The sequence below is a fragment of the Aethalodelphis obliquidens genome, unplaced genomic scaffold (assembly GCF_003676395.1).
Source record: "Aethalodelphis obliquidens isolate GAN/ISIS:26980383/991018 unplaced genomic scaffold, ASM367639v1 scaffold13, whole genome shotgun sequence".
In the NCBI taxonomy this organism is placed as follows: domain Eukaryota; kingdom Metazoa; phylum Chordata; class Mammalia; order Artiodactyla; family Delphinidae; genus Aethalodelphis; species Aethalodelphis obliquidens.
In genome coordinates this window covers 5,968,619-5,992,890 of record NW_020837957.1, presented here as the reverse complement: position 1 = coordinate 5,992,890, position 24,272 = coordinate 5,968,619, and the positions used below count along the sequence as shown (strand labels likewise).

The 24,272-nt window shown below is 36.0% G+C and overlaps 1 long non-coding RNA gene and 1 other non-coding gene across 2 annotated transcripts in view; both read right to left on the bottom strand.

Moving 5' to 3' along the window:
- The window catches only part of LOC113624351 (uncharacterized), a 131,838-nt gene that overhangs the window by 59,108 nt on the left and 48,458 nt on the right, over nucleotides 1–24,272 (bottom strand). The gene's annotated exons all lie outside the window — the stretch shown is intronic.
- On the bottom strand, nucleotides 19,537–19,609 carry TRNAE-UUC (transfer RNA glutamic acid (anticodon UUC)). Its single transcript has one exon. It is a non-coding gene; the product is annotated as a tRNA-Glu (tRNA).

The following is a 24,272-nucleotide window of genomic DNA, read 5'->3' as shown; positions in this document are numbered from 1 at the left end:
AGAGGAAGCTGGATGAAGTTAGAAGCTGCAGAAGTTGCAACTTTATAGAAGTTGCAACTCTTCTATAAATCTAAATAAATCTCAAATTTTAAAATGTGAAAAAATAGATTATTGATTAGTCTAGGTCTCAATGAACTCAAAGTCTATTGGGAAAGAAAACACACAATACAATGTTATAATGTGATAAGTGTAACTAGAGATACAAGGTATTAGGAAAGCCAAGGACTAACTACTGAGCAGATGAAAGACTGTTTCTAGGAGAAAGTATTTGAGATGAGCCTTATACAATGCTACTGATAAGAAAAGGAAGCTAGAATTTCCAGAAAGAATTGTCTTAATGTATGAAAGACTACAGAGTGTCCCAGAAACTACAAGTGGGTTGATTGTTGTTGAAACAAAGGTGAAGTGGTAAAACTTGAAATACAAGTAAACATTAGGCCTTGAGGAATGTTATCTTCTATTCTAGGTAACTATGAGTAACAAAAGTACTTTATATCAGGGACATGACAGAGGCAGTTATGTGTTTTAGAAACATCATTTTGACAGTATTGTGGAGAATAAAATGAAGGGACACAAAGTGTTTACTTACTAGTTCAGTGTTCATTATTCCAATTTAACTTTTATCTAGATTGATATATTAATGCAACCTATGATATCAGTTTCATAGAATCTTAATAGAAATATCTGAAGGCTTCAAATGCCAACACATTAATGATCCTCATTCCTCAAGTGAATCAACCCAGAAATGTCTATCCTTGCTACAGAAAATGCATTTAAAATTCAAATATTATGCCTACTTAATATATCAAAAATATTTTTTATATTTCCTTTGACAACATAAATAATAATATAGCTAACACTATCCTTTGTGTAGGCAATAATATTTATTGATCATCCACTATGTGCCAAGCACTATTATAGGTTTTGAAGATTTAATATTAAAAGAAAGATACAGACCAGAAAAGCCTATTCTTCATGGAGCTCATGTTCTAGGGATGAGTGGTAAGATAGAAAAAATAATTAAATTATATATTTATAGTATATTGGAAGGTGATAAGATCTATGGGGAAAAATAAAGCAGAATAAGGGTGATGGGGAATGCTGGGAAGGAGGAGGATGTAAAATTTTAAATAGGGTAGTTGATTAGTTCTTGTTTAAAAAGTGATATTTTGTGGCCAACCCTTGTAAATATCTGAGGAAGCAAGCTTTCCTAGCATAGGGAAAAGGTAGGACAAAAGCTCTGAAAAAGAGTATGCCTAGAATATTCAAGTAAGAACAAGGAGCTAGCTCAGCATGGCTAAAGCTGAGGGAGTAAAAGAGAGAGTAGTATATAATTTTGGAGCAGTAGCATGAGGCAAAGTCTTATAGGACTTGTCTGGCCATTTTAAGGACTTCGGCTTTTATTTTGAATCAAATAAGGACTATTGGAGGATTATGAGCAGAGAAATTAAAGTATTTGGATTATGCTTTTAAAAGAATACCCTTGCTTCCATATTGCAAATAGCCCAAATAGGGGAGACAGCAAGGACAGAACCGTAAAAGTCAAATAGGAGGCAGTTGCAGTAATTTAGTAAAGAGATTATGATGACTTATACCAGTCATCATACAAGTATATGGGACTGGTGGTCCCACGGGAGAAGTGGTCGGATTCTGGATATATTTTGAAGGTAGAGCCATTAGGATTTCCAGACAAATAGAACACGGAATATGAAAGGCAAATAAACTTCAAGGTTTTGACCTAGGCATCTAGAAAGACAAAGTTGACATTAACTGAGACAAAGACAACTGTAGATGAAACAGATCTGGAGATAAAGATAGGAAGTTCTATTCTGAACATGTTAAAATCAAACACATTTACTATTTCTACTATTAGACATCCAAGTGTATGTCTTACCAGCAATTAGATTTATAATTCTGGGGGTTTGAGAGAGTCTGGTCCAGAAATACAAGTTGAAGAGATATCAGTATATAGTACCTGAACCATGCATCTGAATGTATTCATGGAGGGGAAAAGAGTAAATGTAGATCAGGTATTAGCATGCTTTTCCTGAAAAAGGCCATAGAGTGAATATTTTAGGTGTTGAGGGCCATGTGGATTCTGTCACAACTACTCAACTCTATCTATGCAACTCAAAAGTAGCTACAAATAAAACATAAACAAATGAACATGGTTGTATTTCAAAACAACTTTACTTATCAAAACAGGCACAGGTTGGATTTAGGCCATGGGTCTTAGTTTGCTAATTGCTGGTATAGATAAACAATAAAGAAGGATCAAGAACTGAGCTCTAGAACACAACAAATTTAAGAGGTCAAGGAGGAGAAGAACAAGGATCTGGCACAGGAAATTGAAAAGAAGTAGCCAAGGAGGTAATAGAAAAACCAAGAACAAGTGGTGTTGACAGCAAGAAGCAAAGAAAGTATTTGAAGGAAGAAAGGATGATTCAAGTCTATCAAGTGCAGCTAATGATTCAAGTAAAATGAAGAAAGAATTGTCAGCAATTTGAGGGTCATTGGGATCTCAGCAAGAACAATTTTGGTAAAGTCATTAGGAGCAAAATCTAACTGAAGTAGTTTCACTACAGACAAAGAGTAAAGGATATAAGAATAGGGACTTCCCTGGTGGTGCAGTGGTTAAGAATTCGCCTGTCAATGCAGACGACAAGGGTTTGAGCCCTGGTCTGGGAAGATCCCACATGCCGCAGAGCAACTAAGCTTGTGCACCACAACTTCTGAAGCCTGTGTGCCTAGAGCCCATGCTCTGCAACAAGACAAGCCACCGCAATGAGAAGTCCACACCATGCAATGAAGAGTAGCCCCCACTCGCCGCAACTAGAGAAAGCCCGTGCACAGCAATGAAGACCCAATGCAGCCAAAAAAATAAATTTAGTTAATTAATTAATTTTTATAAAAAGAATATAAGAATATTAAACTCTTGCTGGGAGTTTTGCTGCAAAAGCAAGAGAAGGTGAGGTCAAGAATTTCTCGTAAAAATAGGACAAAACTGGAATCTTTTTAGGTTGATAGGAATGACCAAATAAAGAGAAGGAAATCATTAGTATAGAGGAAGGAGGAGAGAATTGCTGAAAACATGTCCTCCTTATTTTGGAAAAAATAATGGAATATAGCCTACAAATAGAGATGACATCCTTAGATAAAAGTGGGACAGTTCATCCATAATAATCAGGCAGCAGTAAAGAAATGGTGGCAGGTAGTTAGAACTACCTGCAGGTAGTTAGAACTACCCTAGAACATGAGCTCCATGAAGAAGTGGGAGACTATGAAAGCCATGTTCTGAAAGTCAATAGCTGAGAGTGAAGATTGTTGAAGAAGGTTTGGAGATTTGAGAAAAGAGAAGAAGGTATGAATAATTTAAGGAAGTGGGAAAGTGGATGGAAAAGTATTGTGATTGACAAGCAGCATTAAAAGATCATATAATATGGACTTCTCTGGTGGCACAGTGGTTAAGAATCCACCTGCCAATGCAGGGGACACGGGTGCGAGCCCTGGTCCAGGAAGATTTCACATGCCACAGAGCAACTAAGCCTGTGCGCCACAACTACTGAGCCTGTGCTCTAGAGCCCATGCTCCGCAACAAGAGAAGCCACCGCAATGAGAAGCCTGCACACTGCAACGAAGAGTAGCCCCCGCTTGCTGCAACTAGAGAAAAGCCCACACGCAGCAACAAAGACCCAACACAGCCAAATATAAATAAATAAATTTACTTTAAAAAGTTCATGCAATAAATTCCAAGTGAAAGCAGTCAGCCAGGTTCTTTTGATTTTTTTCCTGCCTTGTTCATCTACAAAGGAGCAAACAAACCTATGCTAAATTTAACAAGTACTCAAGTTTCACAAAAGTATATGGCATAAAGAAGAGCTAATACCTATCCTTCTCAAACTATTTCAAAAAATTGAAGAGAATGGAACACTCCCAAATTCATTCTCTGAGGCCACAATTACCCTGATACCAAAACCAGACAAAGACACTGTTAAAAAAAGGAAAATTACAGGCCAATATCTCTAATGACTATAGAAATCCCTAACAAAATATTAGCAAATCAAATTCAACAATACATATAAAGGATCATACACCATGATCAAGTGGGATTTATTACAGGCAGGCAAGGATGGTTCAATACTCACAAATCAATCAATGTGATACACCACATTAACAAAGGGAAGGAAAGATAAAAATCACATGATCATCTCAATAGATATGGAAAAGCATTTGACAAAATTCAACATCCATTCATGATAAAAACTCTTGTCAAAGTTGGTAAAGAGGGAACATATCTCAAAATAATAAAGACCATTAATGACAAAACCCACAACTAACATCATACTCAATGGTAAAAAGCTAAAAGCTTCTCTAAAATCAGGAGCAAGATAAGGATGCCCAGTCTCACCACTTCTATTTAACGTAGTATTGGAAGTCCTAGCTACACTGATCAGCCAAGAAAAAGAAATAAAAGGTATCCAAATCGGAAGTGAAGAAGTAAAACTGTCACTATTTGTAGATGACATGACACTATATATCAAAAATCCTAAAGTCTCCACCAAATAAACTATTAGAACTAATAAATGAATAAAGTTGCAGAATACAAGATTAATATACAGAAATCAGTTGCTTTTCTATATACTAATAATGAACTATCAGAAAGAGAAATTAAGGAAACAATTCAATTTACAACTGCATCAAAAAGTATAAAATACCTCAGAATAAACCTAGCCAAGGAGATGAAAGACCCATACTCTGAACACTATAAAATATTGATGAAAGAATTTGAAAACAATACAAAGAAATGAAAAGGTATCTCACACTCTTAGACTTGAAGAGTTAATATTGTTAAAATGTCCATACTACCCAAAGCAAGCTACAGATTTAATTCAATCCCTATCAAGATACCCAGGACATTTTTCAAAGAACTAAAACAAACAATCCTAAAATTTATATGGAACCACAAAAGACCCAGAGTTGCCAAAGCAATCTTAAGAAAAAAGAATAAAGCTGGAGGTATCACCTTCCCAGATTTCAGACTATACTACAAAGCTACAGTAATCAAAACAGCATGGTAGTGGCACAAAAACACACATGTAGATCAATGGAACAAAATACAGAGCCCAGAAATAAATCCATGCACTTATGTTCAATTAATCTACAACAAAGGAGGCAACAATATACAATGGAGAAAAAACAGTCTCTTCAATAAGCGGTGATGGGAAAATCAGACAGCTACATGTAGAAGAATGAGATTAGAATATTTCCTCACACCATATACAAAAATAAACTCAAAATAGATTAAAGACCTAAATTTAAGTCCTGAAACCATAAAACTCTTAGAAGAGAACATAGACAGAATGCTCTTTGCCATAAATCATAGCAGTATTTTTGGGGATCTGTCTCCTAAGGCCAAAGAAATAAAAACAAAAATAAACAAATGGGACTTAATCAAACTTACAAGCCTTTGCAAAGCAAAGGAAATCACTGATAAAATGAAAAGACAACCTACTGAATGGGAGAAAACATTTGCAAACGATATGACCAATAAGGGGTTAATATGAAAAATATACAAACAGCTCATACAACTCAATACCAAAAAAAAAAAAAAAAACAATTAAAATATGGGTGGAAGATCTGAATAGACATTTTTCCAAAGAAGATATCACATGGCCAACAGGCACATGAAAAGATGCTCAACATTGTTAATCATCAGAGAAATTCAAATTAAAACCACAATAAGATATCACCTCACATCTGCAAAATGGCTATTATCAAAAAGCCTACAAATAACAAATGTTGGTGAGGACATGGAGAAAAGGGAACCCTAGTACACTGTGATGGGATTGTAAATTGGTGCAGCGACTATAGAAAGCAGTATGGAGGTTACTCAAAAAATGAAAAATGAAACTACCAGAGAGATCCAGCAACTCCATTGCTGGGTATATATCAAAAAAGATTAATTAATTCAAAAGGTACATCTACCCCAATGTTCATAGCAGCATTATTTACAATAGCCAATATATGGAAGCAGCCTAAGTGTCCATTAACAGATGAATGGATAAAAGAAGATTGATATATATATTCAATGGAATATTAGCCATAAAAAAGAATGAAATTCTGCCATTTGCAACAATGTGGATGAACCTAGATAGTATTATGCCAAGTGAAATAAGTCAGACAGAGAAAGATGAATATTCATGTTATCACTTATACATGGAATCTAAAAAATAAAATAAACAAATGTATATAACAAAACAGAAACAGACTCATAGATATAGAGAACAAACTAGTAGTTAACAGTGGGGAGAAGGAAGGGGGAGGGGTGAGGTAGAATTATGGGATTAAGAGATACAAACTACTAGGTATAAAAGAAATAAGTAACAAGAATATATTGTACATCACAGGGAAATATAGCCATTATTTTGTAATAACTTTAAATGGAGTATAATCTATAAAAATATCACTATATTGTACACCTGAAACTAGTATAATATTGTAAATCAACTATACTTCAACTAAAAAAAAGAGGTATATGGCAGAGTATTAAAAAGGCAAGAGAAATAACTGTATGTGCAGGAGGATGACTGTCATAAATCATGTCACTTTCCTTTTTATCTAGGAATATGACATTATGAAAGGGTGAGGGACAATGGAAAAGGTGGTAGGATCAAAGGATTGTAGGTCCCAGTAAGGCTGAAAGATTGTTAAATTTGGAGAATTATATGGAGTAACCCAGAAAGAGACGAAGTACTGACCAGAAAGTGGGATGCATGAAATTGATATTATGGGGGTGTATAATTGCAAGTAATGATAAGGTCACTGCCTTTTTACCAAGACCCAGACCTTATTCCAGGCACTTGATATGTATTCATCCATTTAAATGACACAAAATACTGATAACCTACTTAATATCAACAAGCATGATAAACCATTGCAACAAGGAGTAAAGTAGTAATTACTGACTTTTCTTCTCTGTGGCAATCCAGAGTTTTCTTCGGAGGCAGATCATCACAGTTTCCCCTCTTTTGACCTTGGATAAGCAAGGACAACATTCTGGGGGATTTCTGTGTACCTCTAAAGAAGACACTAATCACTTCACAGCTTGCACAGAAGTATCTGTCTGATCTTTAAGGCTCCCTGATGTTATCAAAGACAGTATTTATATCATTTACAAACAATGATGGTAAATTCTGCAGCGACAGTAGATTGGCTACTTGGTGATTAAATGAATCATCTTCCCTAAAGAAGAAATAAATATATCTTAGAACTTAGAGGAAAACATAAAATTCAACAAAATAACTAAAGAGGTTAAGATACATAAAATATATAATTCATGAGTTAACCTTCTTAGAATACACTCAAGTTTTTCTCTAAACCTACCAAACTTCAGAACACTGCTTACTTCTCAGTAGAGTGTCTGGAATTTAGTTGGAGCTTCATAAGTATTAAATGAATGAGTGAACACAAAGTGAGACTATCCTCCCTTGGAAACCAGTGACCATATCCAACATTTATTTATTTTCATTTTCCTTATGATATAAAATGTGTAAGTCTTATTTTTTCTTTCTCTGGGACTATACTTACACAAGTTATTCTCCAGCTCGCATTAGGTAACAGCCTTGCTTCATGATTACAATACTGACAGAACTGTACTATTTACAGTCTCTTGGCTTCAAAAGACATTTCCCCTCTCATTAATTTGTTCCTTTTGGTCTCAAACCTCACTCTTTATAGGATGATATGTAACAGGGACAAATCTTCCCCTGCTTTGCTCATGCTCAGGAGGAAGATGTGAGCCTGGAAAGCTATACTTCATATACCAAGATGATACCAGCCAAGTCCTGGCAAGAGAATAATGGAACATTCTCAGATTAATTTCATGGTTATTTGTTCCATCTTAGAATCACATCAAGCACAGGCCTCCAAGTTGAAATTGTATCACTCTGTCTTTGCTGCCCAGGTAAATGAAAAATGAGCATATTCTCCACCCTCTAATGATAAATAATGACTTTTCCCTTCACAACTGAGATACATTTTATAGCATCATCAGAGAAGTCTAATTACCAAACAAAATGATAAGATATATCAGGACACAGGGAGCTTAGATTAAACTCACAATAGGCATTTGCGTCTTCGCCATCCTTCAGACTCACTGCAGTAATAGAAAAGTGGCAACTGGAAGTTGCATCATGAGTATTCCATTAAATATCATTTGGATTGTAAATAACTTAAAAATCTAAACTACCCAGTAAAAGATTGTAAGGGAAAGATCCAAACATGTCCAGCTGCTAAAGGAGAAGTGACAAGCAGAGCTGGAGAGGAAAATAATAGAGGGACATTTACCATGAACTGGGTAAAAAAAATGCTGCTGTGGGCCCACAAAGACAGGAAGTGAAACATTCATTTTTAAGAATTTGACAGGGCCAATGTGGCTTTCACAAATTTTGATCTGTAATTATCCAGGTGGACTAATATTATGCTTTCTGCAATGGGGTCATTCTTGTAATCACTTTTTTTTACACTAATAGTCCCTTAGCCATAAGCGTGCTTTTCAGCATTTAGAGGTTTTCCTGGTTGTGAGCTTATTCCTTGTTTTAGGTTTTCATGACTCATTGAACTAGGTACTGAATCGAGACTTTGGTTCTAGATTCTTGTTTATTGAGATCAGCCTAGTCATTCCAGCATCAATAAAAGAGAAATGGTAATAATAACTTGTTGGAGACAACGGGGGGGCAAAAAAAGATTGAAAAAGAAGGTTGAAGACATGGCATACAGAAGGGATTTAACATTCACTGAATCACAGAGTCCCTACCAAGAACCAGATACCACCTAAGTACCTAGCAGTTATATATATAAAATCTTACTTTTTTCAACAACCACTCTGCCTGGTTGGTATTAGCATAATCCATCTTTAAATGAGAAAAATGAAGTTCAGAAAAATTAAGAAACTTACCAAAAGTCACACAGTAGGAAAGAGGTAAAACCCAAATATGAATTTGGGTTTTGAATATGAATATGAATAAACTCATAGGCCTTATTATTCTCATTATCTCATATAGTTTTATTTGTCCCTGTGAAAGCCATTATAGATCATAATAAAAAATGTAAAAATTACAGGCAGATTCAGGTTGGATTTTGCATACCCAGTACCTCTTAAAATGCCTGGCAAAAAAGTATGCAACCAATTAATATGTGTTAAAGAAGGAAGAAAGGGAGAGTGATGAAGGGACAGAGGAAGAGAATCATCCTGCCACATTAAACTATTTTAGTAAGATCATAAGTATAAACAGTTAAAGATAATTTTTAAGAAGTAAAACATATGTAAATATAAAATGAGCACATGGGCCAAAGATTTTATTTAACTCATTAAATGAGGGAACGAGTAAAATGTTACAAATGGCACAAAAGGGAATTGAAGGAACCACGCATATGTAGGCCATAAAGAATGCTGAAATGAATTTGCTTAACAGATGTAAAACTGGTTAATGCCCACAGAGCAATAATCAACTGAATTTCCAGCGGGACACAATTTCCATTTCTATGGACAAGAATCATTTACTATTTGCATCACGCAATGCTAAGAATTGTAAAATAGCTCAAAGAAAATGAAAGGCAGAGATAATCTGGAAGGATACACAAGACAGGAGACCCTCAAAATCTTTTTTTGCCATTTTAGTCTTTCATAATTTTTTCCTGACAAACTACAGACACACACACACACACACACACACACACACACACACACACACATACACAGAGTAATTTCAGTTTTACAAAGTATCTCAAAAGTTTGTCTCAAAGGATACCAATGTCTTGTTGATCATTACCATTAACTTGTTAGAAACCATTGGCTATCTATGAAACAAAAGTGCTTAGAGCTATTGCATAAATCTCTTCATAAGGGTATACCATTAAATGGAATATTTTCTCTAAAAATAACTTGCAGAATTAAGCAGCAAGGAATTCTAATGCCAGAGCTAGAACGCAAACTCTGCCGGCTGTCATGGCTGGACAGCCGTTCTTTCATCTTGGGCTCTTTTACCACTGCCAAAGCAAGCCTATAGAGTTCATGTCTGCCTCCAGGTTTGCTGGTTGGAGTCTGTCATCCTTAACTTTTTTGTTTGTTTGTTTTGCTAGATCTCTCTTTTTTTTTTTTTCTTACCATCTCTCTCCCTTTCTTGCTGCAGAGCTTATATGCTATACAGGTCTGTATTTCTAAAACCAGAACTCAGGACAAACATATGAATCAAAGAAATGTGTTTTATAAGTAACTTTTCAGGAATGTACGTCATCCACAGGCTTAAATATAAGTGTACCATTACCTTAGAGCCTGATGTTAATGCCTAAGATTTAGAACAATTGAATTCTTAAAGTTTATTGCCACTGGCTTACTGGTTGTTACCATACAGTTTTCTTTGTGGGTGGTGCACCAATCTCCCTGTTCATAGATATTTTCCATTCATCAGTGAACATTATATACTGAATGTGGTACATTATATCATTCAAAACAACTTAGCAATTTATTGTTTGGAATGATTAACAATCATCAGAAAATATTTCCCCTGGGTTTAGGAAATATTTGATAGAGGACCTGGTTAAGTATGAAATGGCATTCACCTACTTAGCATGAATGTTTGTGCTATGGTTGGTCTAGTCTTGCCTTCTACTTCAGATGCAGGAATAGTGTAGGTGGTGGAGTATCTCAGAATGGTGAAAAGAACGTCTGTTCATCTACAACTTACAACACAGTCTAGAAAGAAGCAAACCATGGCCAGCACATGTCAGCACAATACTGAAAGTTATGTATGAGTGGCAATGTGAGGGCTTTTATAGCAGCTACTAGAGTGCTGCCCATCTAGGATTTTGCTTTGATGGTTTTGAAAAGGCACTACGAAACTTTATGCCAGAAAACACATTAGGCTATTGGCAGCATAGGTATTATTCTGTCCTAGAAAATAACAGGAGCACAATACAAAGATGCTCTTCTATTTCACCACAGTGTTCTCCTCAGCACAACAGAAGACTCCAGCTTTTTTTGTTGAAGTGTGTCTAGATCTTTGGGTGAAAGATACTTCAAGAGTGTTTTAATTATGCATGGTAAATGAAAACAATGGTCCTTTGGTAACTGAACACCTGGATGATAGGGAAAAACAGTTACTACAACATTATTTTTATTACCATACAATTTATATCCAGATATGTCCAAAAAGGATTTAAGATGATTCAAAAGTCATTCAGCTAGCATTTTGCTGAATTAAAATATGACATGGTCTCCCTTTGAAGAATCTATTTGGAAGAGAGAGTCATAAACTAACTAGGTAAAGTACTAAGGGAAGGCAGAGAAGGAAGAGATTAATTTTGCTCAGAGATAATCCTGGAGGGTTTCACACAATTAATCTGAACCTTGAAGGACGAATCCAAAGACAAAAAGGAAGAAAGGCTTTTCAGGATGTTTTCAAGTGAAGGATATACTTACTGAGGGAATTACAAGTACAAGAACCAAGGATATCAGAGGGCAGAATGGGGAGCTGGAACAGAAAGGGGAGTGTAATGCCCCAAATCCAAAGAGCATTATTATGAAGGGCATTAAATTTCATGTTAATTATTTTGTACCTAACCTATTGGTAATAGACATCAAGATTAGAAAAGCAGGGGAGTATCTAGAAGTATCTGGAAGTAACAGATTCTGGAAGTCAGGTAAAGGAAAGATTTCAAGAAGGGAGTAGATATGGTACCAAGGTCCACAGAGTGATCATGATGTGGACTGTTGTATTTTACTGCTCAACATCTAAGGCACTTTTTTAATGTTGGGGAAAATCCTATTTTATGTGAAGGGTAAAGGGCCATGTATCCACTAGAGAAGGTAAAGAGCAGCCAGGGTTTCTTGAGACAAATGACCCAGGTTCAGGTAATTGGATATTCCACCCAGGATTTTCAGTCTCAAGTTGAGGATGCAAATGTATAGCAACAGCTCAGAATGTATGCTCAGTGGCTGTGGAAGAGTCCAGTGTTCCCAAGCATTTAGCTGAAGTATGATCTGGTCTTGGTACCTATTACTCAGCTTCCTTTGCTTCTTTGTACATTGCAAAGAAGTGAGATAAAAGAGAAAGTACATATATCTCAATTAAGGAAGATGGTAAAAGGTTAGAAGAGTTTAAGACCAAGAAAAGATAATTACTTATGGAGAGTATGAAGAAAATGTTTGTTGAATAATACTCAGATTGAAAAATCAACGTGAACATATGATACCAATCAAAAACACTTTACAAATAAGGCAGCCATATTCTTCATAAAGCCATTTCTTAGGAAAATCTGTGACCATAATTTTGAGCCAATCCAGTGAAGACTTTTTTGCAGGAAGCTAAGACAGGACACTGTAAGCATTGAGATTTCTGGTCACCTAACTTTCTAAAACATAGAAATTAAAATGAATAGATTAATGAATCATATGTAATATATCTCATAATATTTTCTCCACTCAAAATGTCTTCACTCTCACCACCTAGAAAATGCCTATTCATTCTTCAAGAATCAGTACAAGTGTGACCGCCTCTCTCTAGAGCCTTTCTCTACCCATAAAATATAATATTCATCCTTCTTGTCTAGTGTTTTTGTGGCACCATGTTCAAGAAATAATTTAATACTTCTCACATGATAGATCATTACTAAGTCTACCTCCCATGACATAGTGTCAACTCCCTGGAGATAGGGATGACATGTTATTTTTTTAACATGCTACTTTTTAATGGAACCCCCAAATCTACAACAGTACCCAACATATAACAGGAGCTCAACACGTGCCGTTTGAGTGGGTTAATGGGTATATGAAATTCTATTGAATACCTTTATGCTAGTCAAGTGATTGATAGGATCTGACTAGTTCAAGGCAATCCCTAAGATAAGAATTTTGAGCACAGATTCTCTGCAGTTTGCTAAAGAAGGATCCATACCGTCTCAGTGGTTTTGTTCTCTGAAGTTCTGGAAAGTGCAATAGAGTATGTTCTGTTAGTTCATGTTAAAGACATTAAAATGCTGTAGTTTAAGTAAGGAATGTTACAATTGTGACTCTAACATCTTGGACAATAACTTTATATATCATACAGAAATAGCATATATTATACTTTTGCTGCAGTGACTCCTGCTTTATATCATAAATAGACTTCCATATAGTAGCAGATTCTAGATTTCTGAATATGAGGAGCTTTGGAGCTGCACTCTGGTTGGATGAGTTCATGTGTGTGTGGTGAGCAGAGAATAGGTTCTGAAGGACTTGCCTGAAGCTGTAACCACATTCCAAAAATATTGCTTTTATGCAGATTGTATGTTTAATGTGGGGTGGTTTGGGGGAGACATTAAAAATTGGAGAGGTTATTGCTACATCATTACCATCCCAATGGTAAAAAATAAATTGTCTCCCTTTGGGGACCATAACTTCCAAAATTAAAACCTTGATTACACTAATGTGCTAACATACATAATAAGTGCATCTCATCTCTATGGACAAGTATTTATTTTATCTTTAATCATTTAGAATAAAAGGAAGACTATGGAAAAGTATAAAAACATATTGACTAAAATATGCTTTCCCTCCATTATTGAGAAACATAACAGAGAGCTGGGTTAGGAACACTTTCATGTGTATCAGTAGCACCTTGTACTTCTTTATAGCCTACTTAGAACTGCCTGTTTAGTTGTTAGCCTCTCCTACTAGGTTGCAAGTATCTTGATATAGAAACTATGTCTTATTTATCTTTGTCTCCTTCATGCCTAACACAATCCTTGGCATTTAGTAAGCATTTCATAATTTTTTGAGTGAACAAACATATATAAGGTAGATGCCCTTCATCAAGTGAAAAAAGGTCAACACTGATTCTTTATAGAAGATGTACATTATGTGAATCTTTACTTGGCTTTTAATTTGAAGGCTAAATTAATTGTTATTTAACTCTGGATTCTCACATTACTATTTCATTGTTTCACCCTTTACATCTTATTTAATCACAGTGTCTGCCATATCTAATCAAAATATGAAGAAATTAAAATGTTCTTCCTCCCTTTGTTGATCAAAATGCTATGTAGTAACAGGAAAATAATTACAAATGGCATGCATTTGAAAAATATATGATTCATATTTGATTTCTAGATTTAAACACCACAAAATTTACAATCATAAAAGTATACGTAGTTGTCATAAATAGGTAGCTTCAGGACTCAAGTGAGAATTTGAGGTCAAGGTTAAAAACATAATTCTCTAGGGGCTTCCCTGGTGGCGCAGTGGTTGAGAGTCCACCTGCCGATGCAGGGGACACGGGTTCGTGCCCCCGTCCGGGAAGATCCCACATGCGGCAGAGCAGCTAGGCCCGTGAGCCATGGCCGCTGAGCCTGCGCGTCCGGAGCCTGTGCTCCGCAACGGGAGAGGCCACAGCGGTGAGAGGCCCGCGCACCAACAACAACAACAACAAGAAAAGTAGAAGTGACTAGCCATCTGCCAAAGTAGCATATCCCATGAGGTTTTGATTCATCTATACCTGGCACAGTGACCCTCGGGGAGCTGATATTATAAAACCTACTGAAATAGTAGAGCATGGGCTACGACCACTGTAGACTATTCTGCCAGGTGCACTTCTCATGAGAAACGTAATAATGAAGCACCTCGTGTTTATATCTCACTCTCTTCTGCAATCAGTTAGTGTAGCGGGTTTCAAAGAGCGTAATCAGCCCCTTGCTGAACTGATAAAAGGACATTCCTAAATCTACAAACCTGAGGAATGCATTTAGGACCCCTGGTGACACCCCTGCCATTCAGATCCCTGTAAGCTCAGTCTAAATCTTTCCACAAACCTCTCTCTTACCATATTACCTTCAATAGGTTACAGAGTCACTGGATTACTGGGTGAGGAGAAAAGTGTCCCCTGAGAAAATAGCCAAGGTCCTGCTGAGACATGTGTGCCTTCTCACATACCACCACCTCATTTGGCAAAGTGACAAAGGAATTTATTTCCTCCACTAAACCTGCTGATTGTATATTTTAATGTTAATGGAAACTGTACTTCTGGGAACAGGGCAACCAAAAATCCTAACTGAATATTTCAGTAAATCCATGATGGTCATGAGGAAAATAAATAATTTCTGACATGTTAAACCCAGATCTCTCAGAGTACAAAATGTATTGTAGCTTGTTATATTTCTTCAATATTTTATCTGTGGACAGACTGTGACTAACTACGGTATGCAGCAAACTACATTTCATAATTTTATCCTATGACTCATTCTCTCAACAAGATGGTTGCCTCTAGACAAATGAAATGGTTTTGAATTCAAGCAAACAGAAGCTTCACAGCTTCCAAGCAACACCACATTATGCTGAGCATAAAGCAAACAAGTTCCTTTTCTAGGAGTCCTCCAACGAATAGAGGCTGCCTTGAAGGGCATCCTTAGAGGCACTCGAGAAACTGCACGGCCATCCGTTCTGGAGATGCAGAAGAAATTACTGCATGCAAATAGAGGGTCACACTAGACAACTTCCAAGTTGGCTTCTAATCCTAAATCTGCTATGAAAGATTATGTAGATTACAATCAATATAAGTGCCATTTAAAATTTCTCTTCTTCAAAATAAATATCTACATCAACTTAGAAGGAAACAAATTATATTAGTCAACCCAAGTAAAAGGGGCAGTAATTTGAAAGAAATCCTAAAACAAGATTCACTTAAGAAGAGAGATAATGAGAATATTCCTGACATGCAAAGATCTGTTTCCTAAGGAAGAAATGGCAATTCTCCTCAGGAAACACTGGCATTGAGGTTTCCTGCTCTTTAAAAATAACATAAATGTGTAGGAGTCTTTTTTCTTTATGAAACTAATGTTTTATTGTTAGATCTTCTTGGAGAAATATAATTTTTTATGATTTTAACTGGCATCTGAAATCTATTTTGGGGGCTTAACAAGAGAAGCAACACTACCATCCTGTGGCAAAAGAGATTAAATTTATTTTTAAAAAAGGAATAGTTCCAGTCAGAGATGAAATTTAAATCCCCAAATAAAAGTTCTAACCAAATGCATATTCATTCTTTTAGCATTAGCATAGCATTTCTGTCTTTCATTAAAAAATCTGCAACTTATCCAATTTTTTGTAATTAAGGCAAAATTAATATGAAAAAGGAAACTGTTTAAGTTAGAATGTTAATAGTGGCTTCCTGTTTCCTTGTGCCTAATCAGTAAAACAAAAGAAAATATTTGAAGGCCCATAAAAGTATCAGTGACTTTACTACAATAATGCAAGTCATATATACATAAATAAAGAACTCTAAAAAGATAATCAAGCAAAGAACAAAAGCTAGATTGTTTAATATTACCTTATATTTGAAGTACTTTTGCATGAATTATCCTAGTTGATCCTAACAACAACCCTCTGATGTCATTATTAACATCCTCAATTTACTCTTGAGGAAACTAAGATCCAAAGATAAAAGTTTACTCCCAATTAGTTCACTCAGCCAGAAGGTGAGATCAGCTCACTTGTCTGTCAAGATTCTCAGGACGAATGAAGGAAAAATTGGCCCTTTTCTTCTGCAACCCTGCTAATACTTTGCAACTAACTTCTAAGAGCTTACTGCAGTGCATTGTAATCGTGTACTTTCTCCCTCAGTTGGAAGGACGATACTTGAACTTGGTGCTATTCATTCAGTAAATATTATCTAACTTCATCTACTCTGAATGAATGCCCTGGAGTAGCATTTCAAATACAGACTTCTCTGCATCAGTGGTTCTCAAAGTGTGGATCCTGTGGCAGCAGCTGCAAGCATCACTTGGGAACATGTTAGATATGCAAATGTTAGGCCTCTCTCAGGACCTATTAAATCAGATAATCTGGGGATGGGGCCCAGCAATCTAGGTGAAAAAGTCCTCCAGGTGATTCCAATGCACCCTCAAGCTTGAGAGCCGCTGCGCTACCCAGGTCACCAAGGTGGCTACAGCTGTGTGTAGCCCAGCGCTGCCTGCAGGATGGAGGCTCTCATTTTGCCAGCCCCTAGGGGCATAGACAGCTGACAGTTCTCAGCTGAGTCCTTCTCAGAGCACAACCCACAGAGAAAAGAGTGTCCCCTTACCCAAGGTCACACTTGAACATCACCTCACCCAGGAAGCCTTCCTTAAAAAATATGTTCTCAACGTGGGTTGAGGGTCCCTGCTGTGTGTTCCCATGGCACTCTGTTGATTATTCCATCATAGAACTGTGCCTGGCACATAAATGGCACTTGGCAATAAAGAATTATTTAATGAATATTACCTGTCAAAATATAAGTTGTCTATTGAAGTCTCTATTAATGATCTTCCTGTCTGGGCTGTATGCTCCTTGAAGGCAGAGACAATACTTCGTTTATACACTGATGTACAGCTCCTGGCACATTATCAGACTGATCAATGCTGCATGAACACTTGTTGAATTAATAAACATTCTATTTTCTGTGGATTCAAAGATGAATAAAATATGGACCTATCAATGAGGAGTCCACACTCTAGTTGAAAAAAGAGATATGTGAATAGATAAATCATGGTGCCACCTGCTACCGGTTACAAAAGAGCCATGAACCAAGTGCCTTGCCCTACACCAGGCATAATCCCATCTCCTTTCCATTTATTTCAACCTTTTCTTTTACAGCTCAGCCAAAGAAGACAGGTCTCTCCCTGCCCTAAATTCCTATAATATGTGCTCTCTGCTTCACACATTTGACCCGGACAATATGTATATTGCTTAGCAGTGTTTAACACATATGCCCTGCCTACCCATAGAAGTTAAAAACTTACATCAGAAAATATGTTTTTCTATCTCCAATGCCTATCTCAATAACTCAACAACTGTCATACAGTTTTCAATTTAGTAGGTGTTGTCTATGGAGATTAAAAAGAAATCATCCCCACTTAGGGTTCTCTGTCAAATAGATTCTGAACAGAGATTTGCACACAGAAGAGCAACTGAGGAGTGTTTGCCTGGAACAACACCTGTAACTGGGTCTCTCTGCTGTCGCAGCAGAGGACTCAGCACATCCTACAAGGAGTTGTGGAGCCAGGATGGCCCTTCAGTGCTGTCCCACAGTGAAATCTGAGATTTTGTGTCCCCACATCAACCACTAGATGCAGGCTGTCCCCACGAAGGGGCATAACCTTGGGCAAGACAACTCCCTTCTGCAAAGGATAATTCTTAGAGAGGGAGTACCTGTGAACCATCATCAGACAGTACTCACAACAGCTGGGGGAAGGAGAATTGTGGTCCTGTAGAGGGATCTAGGCAGGTCACCTCTGCAACACTACTGTACTGATCAATTCTTTAGTTGTGAGAACGAATTATACATGTGGAGAGACATATTCACTGTTATTTGTACTTTGCTTACTGCTTGATGTATTGGATTCACATCTCCATTAGACAAATTTTGAAAACCAATTTGTCTCAATAATTTAAATAGTAACCACACTCAATAAATTCCTTTATAAAGCAATTTAAACTGCTGTTATTATAGCTGGGTCTCCAAATACTTTCCTTTAAACAACAAACATGCACAGACTCAAAGATTCTAAACTCAGCTTTGCAAGATATGCCTAACTTGATCTAAAACATCAACGGCACAGATATAAATTATTTCTTTATTATTCTCATACTTTTCAGAGTTATTGCTTTATTTATATTGAAAGTTTCCTAAGATTTCTGAATTATTTTCATTCCTTCATAAAAATCCAGGTTGCAGAATCTGGTTGGGACATAAGACCTGGTAGCTTATGTATAAATAATTCAAAAATGCCATGGTCATTAGATTGAGCCCATTCTAATGTGAAGATTTACATGTCACAACATCAATTTTTAATGTTTCTGTCATTTGGTTTTAATTTTTTGAAATTTGGTATCTTTCCCAAAATGATCTGTTCTAATTTTGCATAGCTTACAATTCCTAACTCATTGTCCTTTTGTTATGATTATCAGTACAAAATACATTTTCTATTTTTTAATACCTGAATTTACTATTAGTGTTTTATTATAATTACCAGAGACATTTAGAGGACTCATCTTTACAGGCCATAAGGAACTGAGTGTTGTAGTTAGCTCTCCTAGTCAGGACACTTGTCATTTTGGAACACCATATTGAAATTTCTTTACAAAACTGAGCCTTCAACCCATGAACATGGTATATCTTTTTATATATTTAGGTCCTATTTAATAATGTATTTCAATAAGGTGTTCTGGTTTTCTCCACAGTAATCCAACTTTTTATTATATTCAAAAAACATCGTGTTGCTTTTGCAAGTGATACCTTCTTAAATTACGTAAGATTAGTTTTGATGGGATATAAAAATAAAATTGACTTCAATATCAATATTATATATTACAGCCTTGAAAAACTCTCATTAATTTTAATACTTTGTGGGTTACTTTTGGTTTTTCAAGTAGACAATTACATTGGCTGAAAATAATTTTGTTTTTTCTATGTATTCCAAATTTCTTTTTTTTTGGTCGTACCACAAGGCTTATGGTGGGATTTTTAGTTCCCTGACCAGGGATTGAACCTGGGCTCTCAGCAGTGAAAGTGCTGAGTCCTAACCACTGGACCACCAGGTAATTCCCAGATGTTATTCTTTTAATTGACTTATTGAAAAGGCTGGTAACTAGAAAAATGTTGAATTAAAGAGGTGATATCAGGAATCCAAGTCTTCTTTCTGATTTTTGAGGATATACTCTTAGGAGTGATGTTTCATGTGAATTTTTGTGTATATCTTTATCAGCCTAGGAAGTTCTCTTCTACAATTTGCTTTCTAAGAGGTTTTTTTTTTAATATTGAATTAGTGTTACAATTTTCCATTATATTCTTGAGATGATTGTATCATTCTTGCCCTTTAAATTATTAGCATGAAATACATTGATTTTTCTAAATCTGAACAAATGCTTATTCCTAGAATAAATCTAATCTCATAATAATGCATTAGCTTTTAATGAATTATATTCACTAATATTTATGTTTTGTGTGTTTCTGTGTGAAATAGGTCTATAATTTTTTTCCCCTTTTCTTTTCCCCCCATTTTGTTTTGGTATCAAGGCCTTACTAGCCTCACAAAAGTTAAAAATTGTTAGTATTTCCCAGTATAATGGTATATTTGTCAGTTCTCTTGTAGCTGTGCCAATTGTTTTCACGTATATTTAAAACTAGATATTAGGTGCATGCAAGTTTAGAATTTAATATTTTCATAAGGAAGAGAAATTTTTATCAAGGCACACTGGTTATTTTTCCCTAGTAAGCCCTTGTTGTAAATTCCACCTTGTCTGACATTTAAGTAGCAGGGAGTTTATATGAAAGCTTTTTGGTGTGGCATCAACATACAATACACATGAAATTCCAAAGTAAAGGGTACATCAAGTCTAGATTTTCAAATGATGGATCTGACAACTGGTTCACATATTTAAAAACTATTTGCTCACAATAAGGATAAAATATATCAAAAGTAACCAATAGGTAGGATTTAACAAGGACGATTTTGAAGTTATTCATTGTACTGCTAGGAGTCAACCCTCCCACTATCACCACAGGCAGAAAAACAACGTTAGAAACAATTCTCCATGTATCTTTCCTAGGTGTCTAGGCATTAACAGTCCATTTGTTCCATGACTATTTTTTTATGAATGTTTGCAAGGGGCCTTGGCAGGATAGAAACAATGACTCACTCTGCAGCATATTTTTTTACATTCATGTATAATAAAGATATAGAAATCTCCTCTCATGGAGATATTACAAGGTAATATAGATGTCTCCCTCTTCTCCCCAGCGAGATTTGTTTATAGTCCAGGGTAATAAAAATAACCTCTAGCAAAGAGGATGGGTAGATTTACCATCAGCCTCTTATAAGATTTTGCAAGATCAGTACTCCTCAGCTTTGACACAGATCCACTGTGGGCGCAGAATCCACCTAGATCTACTTCCAGATCACTTTCTGGGACTTGGAGGAAAAGGGAAACTGATGTGAATGTGGAACGTATGCTGCCTGCTGTGCTGTAAATAATAAACTCTAAATCTATGTGGGCTCGCTATCTCCTGATCAGCCAAAACTATTGAAGACAAGCTAGCATGTCACTATGCTTCTGTTTCAGAGCTGCCTGAGAGGAACTTAATGTCTGATAAAGGAGTTTGCAGAAGCTTTAGTAACTTGTCTCTTACAAAGGTATCAATACTTGAATCCCAAGGATAAGACATGAAATTTGTGGTTAGAATGTTAGTATGGGATCATTTTTAAGGGTCCCTAGGCAAGAGAGCTTATTGCTAGGATAAGATGACCCTAATAGAAAGGAAATGTGGAACGTATTGTCAAGGGCACATGATGAAAGGGCATCATCTGAAGAACCACTGCCCACTAAGAAAGTTGTAGTTCAATGGGCAAAGCAAGTAAGTTTCCACAGAAACCATGACAGGGTCCCACAAGAGAAACACTGGTCTGAATATCAGTCAAGTCTATAGAACCAATTTATGATAAAATCAAATAAAAATTTTTATATACCCTTACTTTTCCAACTCCAATACCGTTTTCACAAAAACTATTCAATTACAACTAAATATTTAAATGAATATGAAAGTGTTCATTAATGTTTGGAAGGGAATCTGCTTTGCAACTTAATATAATTTTTAATTTATTTTCTAAGAGTAAATATAAAAATTAAAGGGACTAGAATTCTCACTAAGTAGAAGGGAAAGGATTAATCCACTTCAAACCACTGAGCATGTTTAAAAAAAAAAAATAGGTGATGACAAAAGTAAAGTTGGTTTCATGATTAAACCCCATAAATCCTGGGCTTCCCTGGTGGTGCAGTGGTTGAGAGTCCGCCTGCTGATGCAGGGGACACGGGTTCATGCCCCGGTCCGGGAGGATCCCACATGCCACGGAGCGGCTAGGCCCGTGAGCCATGGCCGCTGAGCCTGCGCATCCGGAGCCTGTGCTCCGCAACGGGAGAGGCCACAATGGTGAGAGGTCCGCATACCGCAAAAAACAAAAACAAAAACAAAAACAAAAAAACCCATAAATCCTGATTTTTCAATACAGACAGTACATTAACAAGAGTTAAACTAGCTTCCTTTTACTTTGCATTTGCCTACTATAACTTTTCCTAATCTTTTTTTAACCCTAGTTTGAAAATTTTTGTCTTTTACCTAACTGAATCCATTTACATATATTGTTTTGTAATTTTTTTTCTTATTTTTCTATGTGATTTTATTTCTTCTTTCTTATGTTCTTTCAAATTGATTGTTTTCTTCAATTTTTGGGTTTTCACTCATTCCACTTTTTCCCTGTTTTGAAGTTAAGTTAATCACTCCACTTTATTCATTTTAATAGTAACTTTAGAAATTTTAACAACAAAATCTAGAATTTGAGAAAAAAAGCATATAAGTTTAAAACCTCAAATAACATTTATTGAGTGCTTACTAAATGCCAGGCATTGTGTTAAACACTTTTATACAGATCATCTTATTTAACCCTCTCAACAATCATGTGAACCCACTATTATTATCCCTTCCTACCAGATGCGGATATTGAGGCTTAATAAAAGGTAAATTACCTGCCTAAGATTATCTCATAAGCAGCAGAGCAGGAAATCAAACCCAAGTTTTTCTGGAGCTCTTATGTATTTTGCTTTCCATTTAACCCTCACTCTCCATCTCACAAAAGGCTGTGAGAGAAGAATTATTGTCTCCATATAAGTTTAACAAATTTCCAGTCAATTTACTGTTATTTTTTTATTGCTAGTATGTATGTGTGTGTACTTGCATATAAAAAAATTGACTATATGCCATAGTATCAAGTATGATGCCTTGAGCATAGTTAGGGTTGAGTAAATACAAGTTAACTGATTTTGTGCTGTGTTGTTTCGTGACATCATCTTACACCACATGCAGGGTCAGATTCTACTTCTTCATGCCCCCAGAGTGCGCAATGCATAGTGTGTACTCCAGGAATCTTATCCACAGCGTATGTTTGTTACTTAATCTATTTCTATGTTTGTGATTCGGCTATGACTCTTTCAGTTCTCACCCAGATATTTTGTCTGCTATGACTTTTATTTTAATTTTTTTTTTATTGGAGTATAGTTGCTTTACACTGCTGTGTCAGTTTCTGCTGTATAGCAAAGTGAATCAGCCATATTTATACATATATCCCCTCTTTTTTGGATTTCCTTCCCATTTAGGTCACCACAGAGAACCAAGTAGAGTTCCCTGTGCTATTCAGTAGGTTCTCATTAGTTATCTATTTTATGCATAGTAGTGTATATATGTCAATCCCAATCTCCCAATTCATCCCCCTCCCACCACCTTTCCCCCTTGGTCCATAGGTTTGTTCTCTACGTCTGTGTCTCTACTTCTGCTTTGCAAATAAGATTGTCTTTACCATTTTTCTAGATTCCACATATATGTGTTAATATATGATATTTGTTTTTCTCTTTCTGACTTACTTCACTCTGTATGACAGATACTAGGTCCATCCACGTCTCTGCAAATGACACAATTCCATTCCTTTTTATGGTGGAGTAATATTCCATTGTATATATGTACCACATCTTCTTTATCCATTCCTCTGTTAATGGACATTTAGGTTGCTTCCATGTCCCGGCTAATGTAAATAGTGCTGCAATGAACACTGGGGTGCATGTATCTTTTTGAATTATGTTTTTCTCTGGGTACATGCCCAGTAGTGGGATTGCTGGGTCATGTGGTAGTTCTATTCTTAGTTATTTAAGGAAGCTCCATACTGTTCTCCATAGTGGCTGTATTAATTTATGTTCCCACCAACAGTGTAAGAGGATTCCCTTTTCTCCAAACCCTGTCCAGCATTTATTGTTTGTAGATTTTTTGATGATGGCCATTCTGACCGGTGTGAGGTGACACCTCATTGTATCAATAGTTTTGATTTGCATTTCTCTAATAATTAGTGATGTTGAGCATTTTCATGTGTTTTTTGGCCATCTGTATGTCTTCTTTGGAGAAATGTCTATTTAGGTCTTCTGCCTGGCATTTAGTAAGCACTCAATAAATATTAGCTAATTCATTATATTCATTTAAAGTGCCCAGCACAGGCCTGATTTATGTAATTTTTAAACACATTATGTCTTATTCTTTTTTCCCTGTCAACAAGAAATATTGTTATTAATAAGAAATAACATGCACAGCTATTTTATACAGAATGGATAAACAACAAAGTCCTACTGTATAGCACAGGGAACTATATTCAATATCTTGTGATAAAGC